Source organism: Silene latifolia, chromosome 2, assembly GCF_048544455.1.
Source record: "Silene latifolia isolate original U9 population chromosome 2, ASM4854445v1, whole genome shotgun sequence".
In the NCBI taxonomy this organism is placed as follows: Eukaryota; Viridiplantae; Streptophyta; class Magnoliopsida; order Caryophyllales; family Caryophyllaceae; genus Silene; species Silene latifolia.
This window is the reverse complement of record NC_133527.1, coordinates 190,214,318-190,229,602: the sequence shown is the minus strand read 5'-3', so window position 1 is coordinate 190,229,602 and position 15,285 is coordinate 190,214,318. Positions and strand designations below refer to the sequence as shown.

At 34.4% G+C, this 15,285-nt stretch overlaps 2 long non-coding RNA genes across 2 annotated transcripts; both read right to left on the bottom strand.

The window, feature by feature from the left end:
• Window positions 1-2,985: 2,985 nt before the first annotated feature.
• Window positions 2,986-3,677, bottom strand: LOC141631939 (uncharacterized). The gene is made up of 3 exons (XR_012537732.1): window positions 3,597-3,677; window positions 3,358-3,408; window positions 2,986-3,237 (listed from the first exon to the last, which is right to left on the bottom strand). It is a non-coding gene; the product is annotated as an uncharacterized LOC141631939 (long non-coding RNA).
• Window positions 3,678-4,005: 328 nt separating this feature from the next.
• LOC141631934 (uncharacterized) lies at window positions 4,006-6,565 on the bottom strand. The gene is made up of 7 exons (XR_012537731.1): window positions 6,367-6,565; window positions 6,009-6,173; window positions 5,635-5,716; window positions 5,320-5,544; window positions 4,824-4,913; window positions 4,370-4,410; window positions 4,006-4,258 (listed from the first exon to the last, which is right to left on the bottom strand). It is a non-coding gene; the product is annotated as an uncharacterized LOC141631934 (long non-coding RNA).
• Window positions 6,566-15,285: the final 8,720 nt, after the last annotated feature.

The following is a 15,285-nucleotide window of genomic DNA, read 5'->3' as shown; positions in this document are numbered from 1 at the left end:
AGGCTCCCTTCATCTTTGGTCGACGAATAAAAAATGACTGATTAAATTTTTGAAAGTGGTTTATTTTTTGTGCTTGATTTTCAAAATGTATTAGGAGTAATTGCACATATAAAACAAGGCCTCTATGCACACAATTTATGCACTCTACTGGAGAGGTTGAGTGGACATTTCTGATCTATTATGGACTAAAATCATTATAGCAACATTCTTATATATAATTAGTAAGATATCAAATCATATCCATCATTTTTGTCAAATTTAGAATTTCATAGTTTTTATGTTTCCTATTTCAAATAAAAGATGGGAAGAGTTGACATTATTCTATTTCAATACAAAAAAATATATATATTTTAAAGTAAGCTGAAACCTAAAAAGGTAGCTGAAAACTGTAAAATTAGGTGAAATCTGAAAAGATAACTGATAAGGCAGCTGAAAATTAGGAACTGATAAGGTAGCTGATTATATAAAAAAGTGTTTGGCAAACTAACTGAAAGATAACTGATTTTGATGAAATGACGTAAAAGGATATATGATAATTATTTAATAGTATAAATTTAAGGGGTAAAAACGGAAAAGCAAATCAAATCAGGTACCTGAAATCTCAAATGCTACTCTAGGTAGCATTTCATTTCAGGTAGCTTATTTGGTTAAATAAGCTATTTGTCAAACGCTTACAAAAAAAAGGTACCTGAAATTTTAGTCAAATAAGTTATTAACCATATCAGGTACCTGAAATGTCTTGTCAAACGGAGCCTAAATGTGTAATCAATCTCATATATTCATAACCTTAAAAGAAAATAGATTATTCTACATGGTAACCTTGTGTTTTCAGAATTCTACATTTTATCCCTTATTTTTCCAAAATATCACTATTGCCCTTAAATTTAATGAAAACCTCTCAAAATACCCAATACACTAATTTGCCTCTTTCAAACATTTATTTTAAATTTAATAAGTCTCAATGTGTAATCAATAAGTTTTGACATGTAACTAACAATTTTTATTCTATTAAAGTAAGAATATTTTCTCAAGCCCGTAAAGATGGAGTCTAGTGGTTAAAACTTAGGTGAAATTCTCAGAGACCTAGGAGACCTGGGTTAAATCTTCCCAAAGAGCAAAATCTTGTGGATCATTCTTGGTCTGAGTTCATACCTTAGACTTTGAGTCTGTCAATGGAGCTAATTAATGTTGCATACCCGCTAATTTATTTCGGTCAATTGGTAGTAGTTATGTAAGTGGCGGAATAATTTTGTCTTTGGGCGTGATAGTGAAATCCGTCAGAGTCGCGTGCTTTTCTTTATCAGCAGTTCGAGAACACAAAAAAAGCTTTTGACAGATTTGACATTTGTATCCCACAGCCGATACCTCCGAATGTTGAAATTTTCGTCGGTTGGCTTCCTTCACCTCATAATTGGACTTAATTAAATACAGACGGAGTTTCCAAAACTCAGCCCAGCTGGAGGCGGAGCGATATTTCGAGATGAAACTGGTAATTTCATTACAGCTTTCTATCTTCCATGTGGCTTTTGTTCGTCTATGAAGGCCGAGCTGCTCACTCTACTAGTTGGACTAGAAAGGGCAAGATCGTTGCATATGAAGAAGTTGATTATCCATATGGATAATTCCCCTTCTGTTAAAGTCATTAATGAAGATCACCTCGTCAGCAACAATTTGAAGTTTATAGTGAGACGTTGAAAAGAATTAGTCAGGGATACCCAATAGACCGTCAAGTTACAGCACACCTATAGAGAATCGAACAGAGCTGCAGATTTATTAGCTAATCGTGGAATTAGTTCGAGTACTCTTCTGAGTTCCGACCACTAGTAGAAAAAAAAACCCCTATCGTGACACCTTTATCGTGGCGGTTCTAATAGAAACGTCGTAAAAAGCCCAAAAATTTGGCGGGAGCGCATTTTTCATGGTGTAGGAGGTCTATTGTGGCGGTTTAAATTAAGAACAGATGTAATAGTTGTAGTTATTTATGGCGGTTTCATATAGGAAATGCCACCATAAGTCAATTGTGGCGGTTGTATTAACAATCGTCGTTATTAACGGAGCTAAAGCCATAATACTTGACAATACTTTTTAATAAACAAACCGCCATCATATGTTTTTATGGCGGTTTTAACGAGAACCGACTTATACAGCCACTCCAAAAAATAAATCTAAAACCCTTTGATATTCTCTAATACTCTGTAATTAACTGATCACCGTGAAATACCTCGTACTTTTCTCTAAAATCCGACATACTCTTCCAAACACTTGACTTTTGTCTTCGCCACTTATCAACCCACCCCTCAATAACACCATTACGCTTCTTCACGATGCACGCTGAACTCACCATCACTAACGCAAACATCATGCCAGTACGCCACTGTCAACTCTTTGTCACGAGGTTAGTCGAAACTTTATTTCATCAATTTTATGATTTAGGGTTTAATCGATTTTGCCTGATGTCGTGCACTCTTATCATCCCTATCACTCTTATCATCCCTATCATTGCTGCTTCCATTCAACTCTTCGACCATGGCTGCCACTGCTCCCAAACACACCGCTGGTATAATTCAAAATCCTAAATTAATGATCTCGTTTTAATCTAATTCAAACCCTAATTCATTATCCCTATACTCGAAACCCTAATTAATTTTTATTTTTAATCTAATTTGATTGTTTGTTACCACTACTACAAAACTTGTGATGGACATCGGACTTTTCGCTATATGGACATCGGATACACAACCGATGTAGAGTTTGGTCATGTCCATTGTGGATTAATGGACATCGGATTTTAAACCGATGTCCATTAAAATTTGCACATCGGATTTTTAGGAAAACTGATGTCTATTTGATCAATGGACATCAGATTTTTAGGAAAACCGATGTCTATTTGATCAATGGACATCAGTTTTTTGTAAAAATCCGATGTCTATAATTATTATTTTTTACAAAAAAAAAAATATTACGATATTGCCCATATTAGTCGTACACATGATGACAATGCAAAATGATTTCATAATCAACAAAAAATATCTGTATACAATCAATCGGTTATCCAAAGCCAATTACAAAAAAAATTCATCTACATAATGTGTCAAATTTACTTAGACGACTAACCTATACAAAAATATAAACTGATATGTAAACTGACTAATTGTTTAAAAAACAAGGCCGAAGAGACAAGACTACTTGGCAGCCTCAGATTTGCTCATCTCCCATTGCGCATATTACCAAGAGAATCTGGTTCAACACAACAAAGTTAACGAGAAAACAAAATATCAACATAGAAGATCCTATATAACTAACGAGACACATACATTACTGTATTTTAAGTATCACAACTACTAGCAATACACTCACCTGAATGTGAGGAGCAGACAAGTCGAGGAGCATCGTATGTCCTAATCTATACTGCAAAATCGTTAGTTAGACAAAAATTAGCTAAGTTTTAACATTAATGATGATGACGATGATTTTCCATCTATTTTAGCTTATCGCACCCAAATGAGAAAAACTAGTGAATCAATGGTCACATCAAAATGCAAACTCAATAAAAAGACTAATGAGAGTCCAAGGGGAAAGACTTAAACAACACTTGCCTGTATTAATGTTGTTGCATCTGCAATGACGAAAGGCACATGTAGAAGGGGCCATTGTAAAAGGTGCTCTGATATGGTACCAGCCTGAAGTATTGACATGCGCATTCAACAAATTTTATAATTATAGGTGAAAATGAAAAAGAATAAATAAATAATTACGTTCCCATATCGTAATAAGTACCTTTAAGTATTTGCTGCCATCAACAAGCGAAGTGGCTTAAGCGACTGGTGGGATTGATACATTGTTGGAATATTTAGAAGACTATAATTAAAACACCAATGTTAAAAAAAAATCTTAAAGAACCAGTATCAACATTCTACCCTAGTGCTGATACTAATAAGGCAAGCAAACCAAGTGTACAACGAACCTGCACCAACATTCGATGCGGCGGCCAATGAAAAGGTGACATACACACCAAAAATTAGCTCCAGATGAACAGAAAAGAAAACATACTAAACCAACCAAATACAAAAAATGTCATTAACTATACCGTGTTAAATTTATTTTGATAGACGATAGTTCAATTAATGACAACCCCGTCATCCAATCAGCGTTTAACAAACGCAATAAAGAGGACGAATCAACATACATCTGATCAACTCCTTATCCCACCCATGAGTTTCCGCTGATAAGCCTGAATCCTCAAAGCTTTAGCATTACACTGCAAATTTACAAGGTCACAATGTCAATATGACAAACCACTCACAAACAGATATTATGATAAGCTATTAGTTGCCAACTATTGTGGAGATATTTGTTCATACAAACTTACAAAGGAATGTGGATGGATGCATATATGGTAACAAGAGCTTTCTGAAAAGGGAAAAAAGAAGACTGATAAGAATACTATTCTCAAAACCGCTAATTTCATGGAACACATCAAAACCTCGGCAATTAAACCACGAAACAAAAAAATTTAAACAACCTAAATGACACTTGATATAGCTTGAAAGAGGGTTTTGAACAACAGGGGAGGTTAGTTAAATGAACCGAAAATAATCCATTCTTTTTACTCAAAGCATCATCATCTTTTTACTCATAACAATCAGGCTTGGTGTTATCTCATTGACGCAGAAAAACTAATCATAATGAAACATCTAAAAGGTTGTTTCCATATATTATGAAAAAAAGCCTCATCAGACGGATAAAGTCATGCCCAGTCTCAAGCCAAATTACTCAATGAGGCATAATATAAATATGGAATAATAATGCAAAAACTGAGATACCTCTGAGTCTTGCCAAAATGATCTTTTATCGAGTTCTGGAATCACAAGAGTTGCTTTAATAATACGAGCCACAGCCACCATGTCACAAATCTGCAATAATATAAAGACAATCAACCTTTGCTCAACCTCAAAAGAATATCACTCACAGGGGTGAATCTGTTATAAGGGGAATCAAGTCGTTGTGGACATCCGTATGGCCAGTGACGACTTCAAAGATCAAGTGTAAGACATTATATGCCTTCTTCACATGAATAAATATTTGCTAGTTGTATCTTTATAACCACAACAATAGGAATAGTCTCCAACTCTCCACATGTAAAGAGCTATATATCATTCAGGAAAAATACGCTGCAAATATACTTAATAACCAAATTCATTAGACCAATTATATACCATGACAACATTAGTCTCACATAAACAGTCAAGACTTGGCTCTATACAAACCCGAGCAGGAGGTAAGACAAAAATCTGAAGCATCTTTGTATGAGTAAGAAACCTGCAAAAGTGTGTAACTACTCTTTGCTGCTATAAATGTGTACTCATTTGCTTTATTCTCACTTATGAAAGCCTTGTTTTGTAACTAACTTGCCCAGTTGAATGCCAACTAACTCTTTAGTGCAATACACAATTCAACTGATGCTTTTCTTCAAATGTAACATCAGAAGACCCCTTCCAATGCTTTAGGGATAATTCTTGACAACTTGCCTTGCCTGTCAGCAGACTATAAGCCATTTAGGACATCACTTATTAGATTGCATATGGTCTAAAACTATATATATTGACATTGCATGTTATGAGAGTCAGTACATACATAGAGTGTTGGATTGCTTGATCTGCAGCAAATGCAAGCAGAAACTCATCAACGACAACTTCCCTGCTCTCATTTTTCTTATCTGAGAAAATTGTCAAGGAGAAGAAATGTGGGCTATATCGACTATCAAGTATGAGCTTTTATTAGAGAGCTACACGATGCAGTACCGTTGAACGATCAAACTATCGTATATTAATGAGAAATTAATCAATTAACCGTCAGTGCAAACTTCATGTGACCTTCAAAGTTAAACAAGGACGATATAATGACATGAAAAAGAACTACTAAAGAGAGAAGGTAGAGGGATTTCATGGCTCAAACTAATGACATGCAAGTTAAGAAACTTCAAAAAGGTAAGCAAAATGAAAGGATACAGTCTTCAAAAAAATGGCGAATCTCAGTCAAAAGATGGGGAGGTAGCTACTTGTTGTCCTTGTAATGTTCCTACTCAGGATCATTGGCACAAACAACAATTATCTTATCATCTTTCTCCTCCTGATGGGGAGGTAGCTGAATACCCTTCATAGAAAATGAATTATCTCAAAATTAAAATCAAATTTAATTGCAAACCCTAACCCAATTTCTTAATTGTACCCTAACATGATAAAAATAATTGAATCCCAAAACGCAAACATCATAGAAACCCCAAAATCAGTGACAAATGAAAACAATTCCTCTAAAAAACATATGAATTGCGATGAATTTAAAGATAATTGAAATTAAAAAACATACCTGAATAAAGATTGCGAAGTGTAAGGTTGACGAATTCCGCCGAGATGGATATGGGTCGTCGGTGAAGAGGTGGCTGCCGACAATAACACGGTGGTTGTCGGTGACGGGTGGCTGGTGGTGGTGATAAGGTCGTTGTAGAAGCTAGCATCGTATCTCGTATATAAGAGTTAGGTTTTGGGTGTGTGACGGTGGTCAGAGTAATAAGAAGAATATAAGACGAGTGATTAATTTCGAGACTCTTAATGGTTTTTTGAGACCGATATTTTGTCGGTCTCAATTTTGAGTCCGACGAATATTTTTTGAGATTCAAAATAGCGGTCTCAAAAACGGTTATTTCTTGTAGTGGACGAGGAGGAAGAACGGGGTTGAGGACGGGGTTGGTAGCCGGAGGGAGGGAGAGTGAGTACGGGGTTTTGGGGGTTAGGGTTTGGGAGTGAGAGTGAGGGGTCATTTGGGGAAGAATGTATGTAGTCGAAATTATAAGTGATGGCGGTGAGGCAAATATTTTTGCCGCCTATAATTTTCACTTTAGATGCACATCGGTTAAATGCAATGTTCCATGTCCATGACTTTTATATAGACATGGGTTTTATTAAATATCACATGTCCTTTAAAATCAGAAATAATGGACATGTGTTTTTTAACGCAACCGATGTACATATAATTATATGCACATCAGTTTTTTGCAAACAACCGATGTGCATGTTATGTACATCGGTTTTCCAGATAATCCGATGTCCATCGACTGATGTCCATAACGAGTTTTGTAGTAGTGTACATACTCTTTTAAATGGCATCAATGTGAGTTCATTACCTGCTCGTTTAAATCTAGCATTAGTTCGGTTTTCATTTCTTTGGGACTATGAGTCTATGTCTATGTTATCAATTTATTATCGAGTCACTCTTTTCGCCTCTCACCGGTTGATTTTGATTACTCGAATTCCATGTTATATCGATTTGTAAGTCATCTTCCTCTTTACTGCAATTTTCGCAGCTAACTGATAGCATAATTTTTCTATTAAACCCTAAATTTTAATTATATTTTGTTCAGTTAATTGGTTTTAATTGATAATAATTGGGTAGGGGGTAGAACTTCTGAAATGTCTGCAGTAGATCTACTTCCTGCTGCACTTCAGGTCAGTTACCTTTTCAATTGGCGTTAAACATTCATTTTTTTTACTGAATTTACATGTATGTGAAACATTTGTTCTTCAGGGAATTGACATAAGAGAAATGCTAGCTGGTGCAACTCTGATGGATAAGGCTACCAGGGTCCTTAATATAAGTTTTCATATGCTAGTGTTATAGTTTTCTTTACGTTTCGTCACTTTGATTGTAATTGAGTAGTACGAATTTTTTATGTTGCTCGAAATAATGAGAGTGATGTTGGACTGCATGAACCATGAGACTTCTACTCTCTCTCTTTTTAAGATATGTTCTATTTGTTTGTGTAGGATTAAGTTAATTATTCATAGTTTTAGTTGGCATTGTTGTTAGTTTTAAGTTAAAGTGGAATATGCTTATTTTGAGTTCTTGAGAATAGCTTATTATTGGAGTTAACCACAAAGACAAGGACCCGAACTTTCATATTTTTTTTTCCGTTAAGGATGTCAGCTTTCATTTTGTACAGTTAAGGGACTGCCGTCAAACTTTTCGTTTTATCTATGTTCCTTTTATCATGTAGGACAAAAAAACATTATGATGGAAATTACAAAAATAGTGTTTATTTCAAAATATTTATAAAAAAATGGGTCCACGTCATTAATTTCTAGTTGACCAATACAACGAGATACATACAATGTTGGATAGCTTCTAGTTGATCAATACAAAAATAGGATCTCAACTTTCATTGTGTTTTACTTCTTTCTCGCTCTCTCTATAGTGACATTCTCGATAGCTTCTACCTAAGTTCTCTATTAGTTTCTAGTTGACCAATACAACGAGATACATACAATTTTTTTTAAAAAAAAAATGGAAATTGTTAATAATTTATTTTTCACAATTTACTAATGTGAATATGCTGGTGGGAGCAGCATTTTGGAAAACAGTAGAGTGAGCCTTAATCTGCTGTTTCAATATGTCATTTACCAAATACTCAAATTAGTATATTAGTGAGTCAAACATGCTAAAAGACTTAAATATGCTGAAAATTTACCGATCCCTCGTTTACCAATCATTCCCGATAATGTAATTATAAGGCGGATATATCTACCAGTCTGTGTTTGAGAATGTACATAAAGAAAGTGTGACAATTTTCATTTGCTCATTGTTTTGACTTTTGATTCTAATCTGCTGATAACGCTTGTGTTTTATTTTGCGGCTTTGAGAATAGTTTTGCTTCCAAGAAACTATACAATCTTTTAGAAGTATGACATTAGTATGTTTTAAGGGTGAAGGGCCTGAAGGCCACAAATCGAATTGGAATCACATCCTCTTACTACTAATCGCAATTTAAAATATTGAAACATAATACTCCGTAATAATTTTACTTTATTCAATCATATTTTAATTGAAATCAATACATTATTGATAACTAAGAAACAATAGTAGATTCTCATGCATGTCTAACTCTTCATAATATCGATCAACAACCGCTGCAAAATTGGTTGTCCATGCAAGGGCCGCACAAGTCAGGGCAATCGTCATTAGAGCGACATTGATGTCTAACTTTCTCAGTAGCTGGTGGAGGGACTTCACAATAACACTCAGCCTTTATAACATTGTAAACAGTATTTTGGGCAATCGCTATCTACTGTGCAAGGTTCTCCTGTGTAAACATTATTATTATCTCAAGAGGGTTATAAAGTTACTGTAAACTGTTACAGGTACAGGTACTGTAAACATTATTATTGATCATGCATAATTAATTATTTTGGGCAATCGCTATCTACTGTGCAAGGTGCCCGTTGTCACACCTGCATGCACAATCATATATGTTAGAGGTTATCTCAAAAGGGTTTCGGGTGATAAGTCAGTTCGAATTGGATATGACATTGAGATAAACATATTGATAATTAAGTTGAATTATAGCAAACAATTTTAATTAACTAATATAAGTTCATTTTAAATACATTTCATTTTCGACGTATGACGATGTCACAGTGGCGGAGCCAGGAATTGACCTCAACGGAAGCGAAAATCTCAGCGGGGGCGATGTGGTAATGGTGTAAAAGGAACGCGAAAAAAGTTGCATATTTTAACCAAAAACTTTGAAATTTCCGGTCTTCAGTGGGAGCGACCGCCTCTACTAGCCCCCTAGATCCACCACTATGTCACCATCACCTCCCTACAGATACATTTCACTAGGTAGTATCCCGCGCTTCGCACGGCCTGTTTTAAAATTTTATTATTATAATTGAAGAAAAATAACATAATTTATATATGACCTTTAATATTTTTACTTATAAATAAAAAAAAATTAATTTTTCTCAAATTTAATTTTTTTATGTTTAAATTCAATGTATAAAAAAAAATACATACGATTTTAATTAAAACTAATAAGTGATAATAAATTATGCATGATCAACGTTTTATAAATTATTTTGTGACTGATCAAATATCATATTAATTAAAATAAAATTTATTCAAATAATGCAACAATCAACATTAAGTTCTCAAATTATATCATTTCACGATTTGTTATGTTCCAAATCAATTAATATTTGTTCAGAATGATGTGAATATAACTTTATGTAATTTTAGTTTTTTATGTATAACGTGTGATATTTATCTATCAAACATATAGAGTTCAAACTCAACTTATTCAAATGTTTTGAGTGTGTCTTGCATGTATTAATGTATTATGTGTCAAACATATCTATTATATAAGAATTGCATCTTTTGTATTTTAAAATAACTATATATAAATAACGTTTTAGAGTTTGCCTGTAAATAAAATAGGTTAAACTTTCTCAGATAATATTTTATGATGTTTAACTTCAAAGTATTTAAAAGATAACATATAAAATGTTTACCTAATAGTAATATTTAGATAGTCATAATCAATATTTATACTTGACGTATATATATTTTAATTGAAGATATTAAAGTAAAATGTAACATTTTTTTTCTATTTTTTCATGTCGTTTATAGTACAGTATATATTATTTAATAATCATTACTTTTATTTTGATTATTCAAATGCACTCGCGACCACCATGTACATGCATACTTGTTATCACACTATATAAACCTATCAAAATTTCATATGTATTCAATTTCTCGCAATATATTTTTTTTATTCTCATATAAAATCTTATCTCCTACCAAAGTTGGCTGGTGTGAGTGGTAAGGGCTCTCATCTCTTAAACAAGTGGTCAGGGGTTCGATTCCTGACTCTTGCGAATGAAAAAACCAAACTTGGGAGAGGTCAACCCATTAAATTGCCTTCAGTACCCCGAAGGAGATTGCCCCAGCTGTCGGTAGGGAATACTCCTGGTCAACACCAAAAAAAAAATATAAAATCTTATCTCTTAGTAGTTTTCTTTAAGTTATGTTTTTAAGAAATACAACGACTCTTCCAAATATATTTTTCTTAATATTTAATGGTCTAATTTTTATAACTTTTTCAAAATATCTTTGTACGTAAACATAGAATATTATGAGACACTCACTTTAATCATCTCTACATATAAAAAATATTTCAATAAATACAATGAAAAATATACTCTATTTGAAGCATTTTTCGCAATGAACGTAATTACTTACATTTTAGAATTTTATATTTTTTTAATAAATTTAGAATCAAATAACATATTATTTAATGTAATTTTATAATATGTACCAAAAAAAAAAATGTAATTTTATAATAAAATTTATTAAGATATAATTAATATTTTGCTGAGATTTATACAGCATTTATTATGTTTATATTTAATGTTCTGTTGTAATTAATACTGTAATACCCTGACTTTTAAATAAATTATTATAAGCCGATCATGTTATGTCGCGAAATAATATAATATTACAATATAATAAATAAATCACAAGACGGTAAATTTAATCATGAAAGTAGGTACATACTTATGTTACTCAGTGTCGGGATAATACGGAAGTATTCTCGTAAGTTTACGTTTCACATAAGATAATTAAATATAGGATTCGGGAATTGGTTAAACACAAATAAGAAACCAATCGGACCCAAAATAATTATGGGAAACCGTATTAGGGTGGTGTTTCGTGCCCATGAGACAAGTAATGGCATGCTTGATTATTTTTATAGAACTTATGCATCCCATACTCTCTTGTTCACATCAATTCCCACACCAACTCCACGCCTACACCAACACCCATACAAACCATACACCATTGTTCTTCTCCTTCCTTATTAAAACCGACCACCCTACCCATTTTCCTTCCATTATTACACACCCTACGGTGCAAGTGAGAGAGAGAGAAGGAGTGCGGCTGTTGACGGTGCAGCAGGGACGACCAAGGGACTATTGTCGACGACCTAGGGTAGCCGTGGTGGCCGTAGTGGTGGCAAGAAGGTAATGAAACAACCTCCCTCCTCTGTTTTAGTATTAATGTCGAATTTTGGTTGTTTGTGTCGTGTCTTATATTGTCGTCTATGGTGGTTGTTGATAGAATATAAGGGTAGAGTGGTAAAGGACGAGAGAAATGGTGGTGGTTATGGTGGCCTTAGGTGGTGGTGGTGGCAGAAAAGGGCAGCAGCGATAGGGGTGGTCAAAACGGGTTTGTATATGGTTAAAGACGGGTTTTTAGATGGGTAGGTTTTGGGTGGCACCACCGTGGACTAGGGGGAGGTCGAAACGGTGGTGCTGTGGTGTCTGTGGTCGTGGGTTGGCGGCGAGCAGGGTCGTGGCTGTTGGACAGGAGTTTAGTGATTGTTGCGGTGGTGGTGAGTCAAGAACAGGGGGGTGTTTGGTGCAGCGTGGTGGCGAACCAGGCCAAAGGGCGGCACTGGTTTGAGTCGCCGGCGAGAGTCGACCCCAGTAGGGGTGGTCGTGGGTGGCTAGGTCATAGTGGGTGTTTGGGCTGGTGGTTCTCGCGGCCTTGTGGTGGCGCGTGGGAGTGTGGGGGTGCGTGTGTAGGGGAGGTGTTGGTGACGAGCGACTTTAATGGTTGAAACGGGTTTTGGCATTGTTAATCAGTAGAATTCATTAAGTTATCATATTCTTAGCTAATTAATTAATTCCCGTGTCATTAAATAATTGAGTTAAGTTAATTCTCGAGTTATTTAATATAATTAGAGTCGGGATTGTTCGAGTTGTTCAAGTGTTGATTCGTTTCACCATATAATTCATTTAAACCTTTAATTATCGTTTTGGTTCGAGTTCCGAGTTATTTAAAATAAAATAATAATTAATAAAGAGTAATTAATTAAAGACGGGTTTTGAGCCGGGTTTGTTAAAAGAGAAAAGTTTCTATTTTGGGCAAGGCTACTATTTCGGGAAGTTTCCATTTTAGGAAACTTTCCACTTTTAGAAAGTCGCTATATTCGGTATCATTGCTATTTTAGAATGGGGGATAATTGAAGGAATAATAATTGAATAAATATTATATGTTTAGGTGACGGTTTTCGCGTGGAGTATTTTTAGCAGCTGTCTGGATTGTCATTCGGCAATTTGAGGTAGGGGAAATACACTTGTCCTATTATCGTTATTGATCGAATTGTGTTGACTGGATTTCTGGTTGTCGATTTACATTATCATTTATATTCGGAAAGGTAATTGACTGGTTTGACCGTATAGAGTATGATATCACAACATCGGGTAACTGGCATGATTTTATGATTCATCAGTTCATTGATTGATATATATTGTGTTGCATCAATTTCCTTTGATCATTCATATGCATTAGAGTTGGAGGATGGTGTGGAGATTATTCAGGGTCTGTGATATGGTGTGGAAGTTATTCAGGGTCTGTGATATGGTGTGGAAGTTATTCAGGGTCTGTGAATCTGTGATATGGTGTGGAAGTTATTCAGGGTCTGTGATTCTGTGATATGGTGTGGAAGTTATTCAGGGTCTGTGAATCTGTGATATGGTGTGGCAGTTATTCAGGGACTGTGATACGGTGCGGAGATTATTCAGAGTCTGTCTGTGATATGGCGAGGTGGAGGATGTGACTAATTGGAAATGGAGTTATGTATTTTGTTGTCGTACTTATTTTGTTTTCCCTACTCAACCTCGTGGTTGACCCTGTGTATTCGTGAACACCTGTGATGATCCGTTTTATGGGGAGCAGACTTGACAGGTTTAAGAGATAGGACGGGAGCTTGATGGGCGTGAGACATTGGATCAGACGACTTAGTGGCTAGATCATCACCTAGAAGACTTCCACTTTTAATTATGTCAGTTCTTGTAATTCGAGTTGGAAAGAGTATTTGTAACAATTAAGTTGAAAATATTACATAAATTGCCTTGGAGTTTAATTTGTTATTCACTACCTCGGGAAACCGAGATGGTAACAGTCCGTTTTATTAGAGAATGTATTGACGAGGACTTCTTTAATAAACCGGGGTGTTACAAATACTTGTATTTATGGCTGAGTTGACACGTGGCGCATCCACAGCGCTTCAACCCAGTTTTATATATATACTCCCTCCTATTTTAAATAAGTGTCCCATTGTCCATTTCCGTCTATTCACAATAATGTCTCATTGTTCATTTTTGGTAAGTGTCGTGTGGTCCAAATTCAATTCAATTTCCGTCTATTCACATAATTGTCCAATTGTCCATTTTGTGTGGTCTAAGCTCACTTTCTTAATTCTTGTGTCATTTTCACAATGGGACAATTATCTAGAATAGGAGGGAGACAGGGAGTATAAGATAAGATTTTTGACTTTTTGTACATACACATGAACTATGAAAATCTATGATGCATAAAAAGTTGAAAACAATAAAAACAAAAACACACACAAAAACAATTTTGGTAGAAGGTTATATATTTATATAAATTTAATATATATATGCATTAAACTAAATCGAAATAATTATGTAATATTATATATAAGTGGAATGAAAGAGTTTTTTTGGTAGAAGGTACATGGCAATCACTTTGCACACAACCCGCAGGTACCTAACGTTATTTATCTTGCCCAAAAGTAACTAAAGTTTATATGTCATTTATTAACAAGTACCAATTAATATTTTCCGTAAAAAAAAAAGGTTCATTCTGGGGATGGACTTGACGGAAAATTGTGATTTATTTTATTCTCTCCTTAATCCATTTCCATAAGTTATTTAATCACATAATTTAAATCTATTGATAAGAGTTGATATATAAGATATTATAGGTGGGGAGGAGGAAAAAGAGTTTAAATTATGTGATTAATTAGTTTTAAAGAGAGGGATTAAACAGATAGTAAAATAAATCACATTTCCCATCAAATCAAACCCAAGGTCAACTATTTTTGACCGGAAAACGTTCATTGGTAGTTGTTAACAAAAGAAATATAAATTTTAAGTACTTTTGGGCAAAAAAAATGTTAGGTACTTGCATGCAAAATGACCTAAAATTAGGTACCTTCTGACAAAAAATCCGGAAAAATATGAGTAATACATTTCTTTCAATTATTTGAATTTCTTATCCATTTTACGAAATATTTTCTCCGTCTTAATGAGAAGCTATCTATTTTCATTTTATGGTATATTAGTCAATAGTTATATTTTTTGATTTTTTTAGCTGTCTAAAATCACTCATTTTATTTTACTTGGTCTTTGTGCTAAAAGTAATAGATAACTATTGATCGTAAGAAAGGGAGTATATACGGAGTATTATATAGTGCTTTAAAAAAATTGCCTTTTGAGTAAAGTTGTTAAATCTATTGTTGAGTCCATATATATTTTAGAGGATTGGGCCGGCCCCATGTGAGCTTGGGCATTGAATTATGTCGGGGCAACAAAATTGGCCCATATGAGTGGGCTAGGCTGGCAAGGGTAACAAAATGGCCCA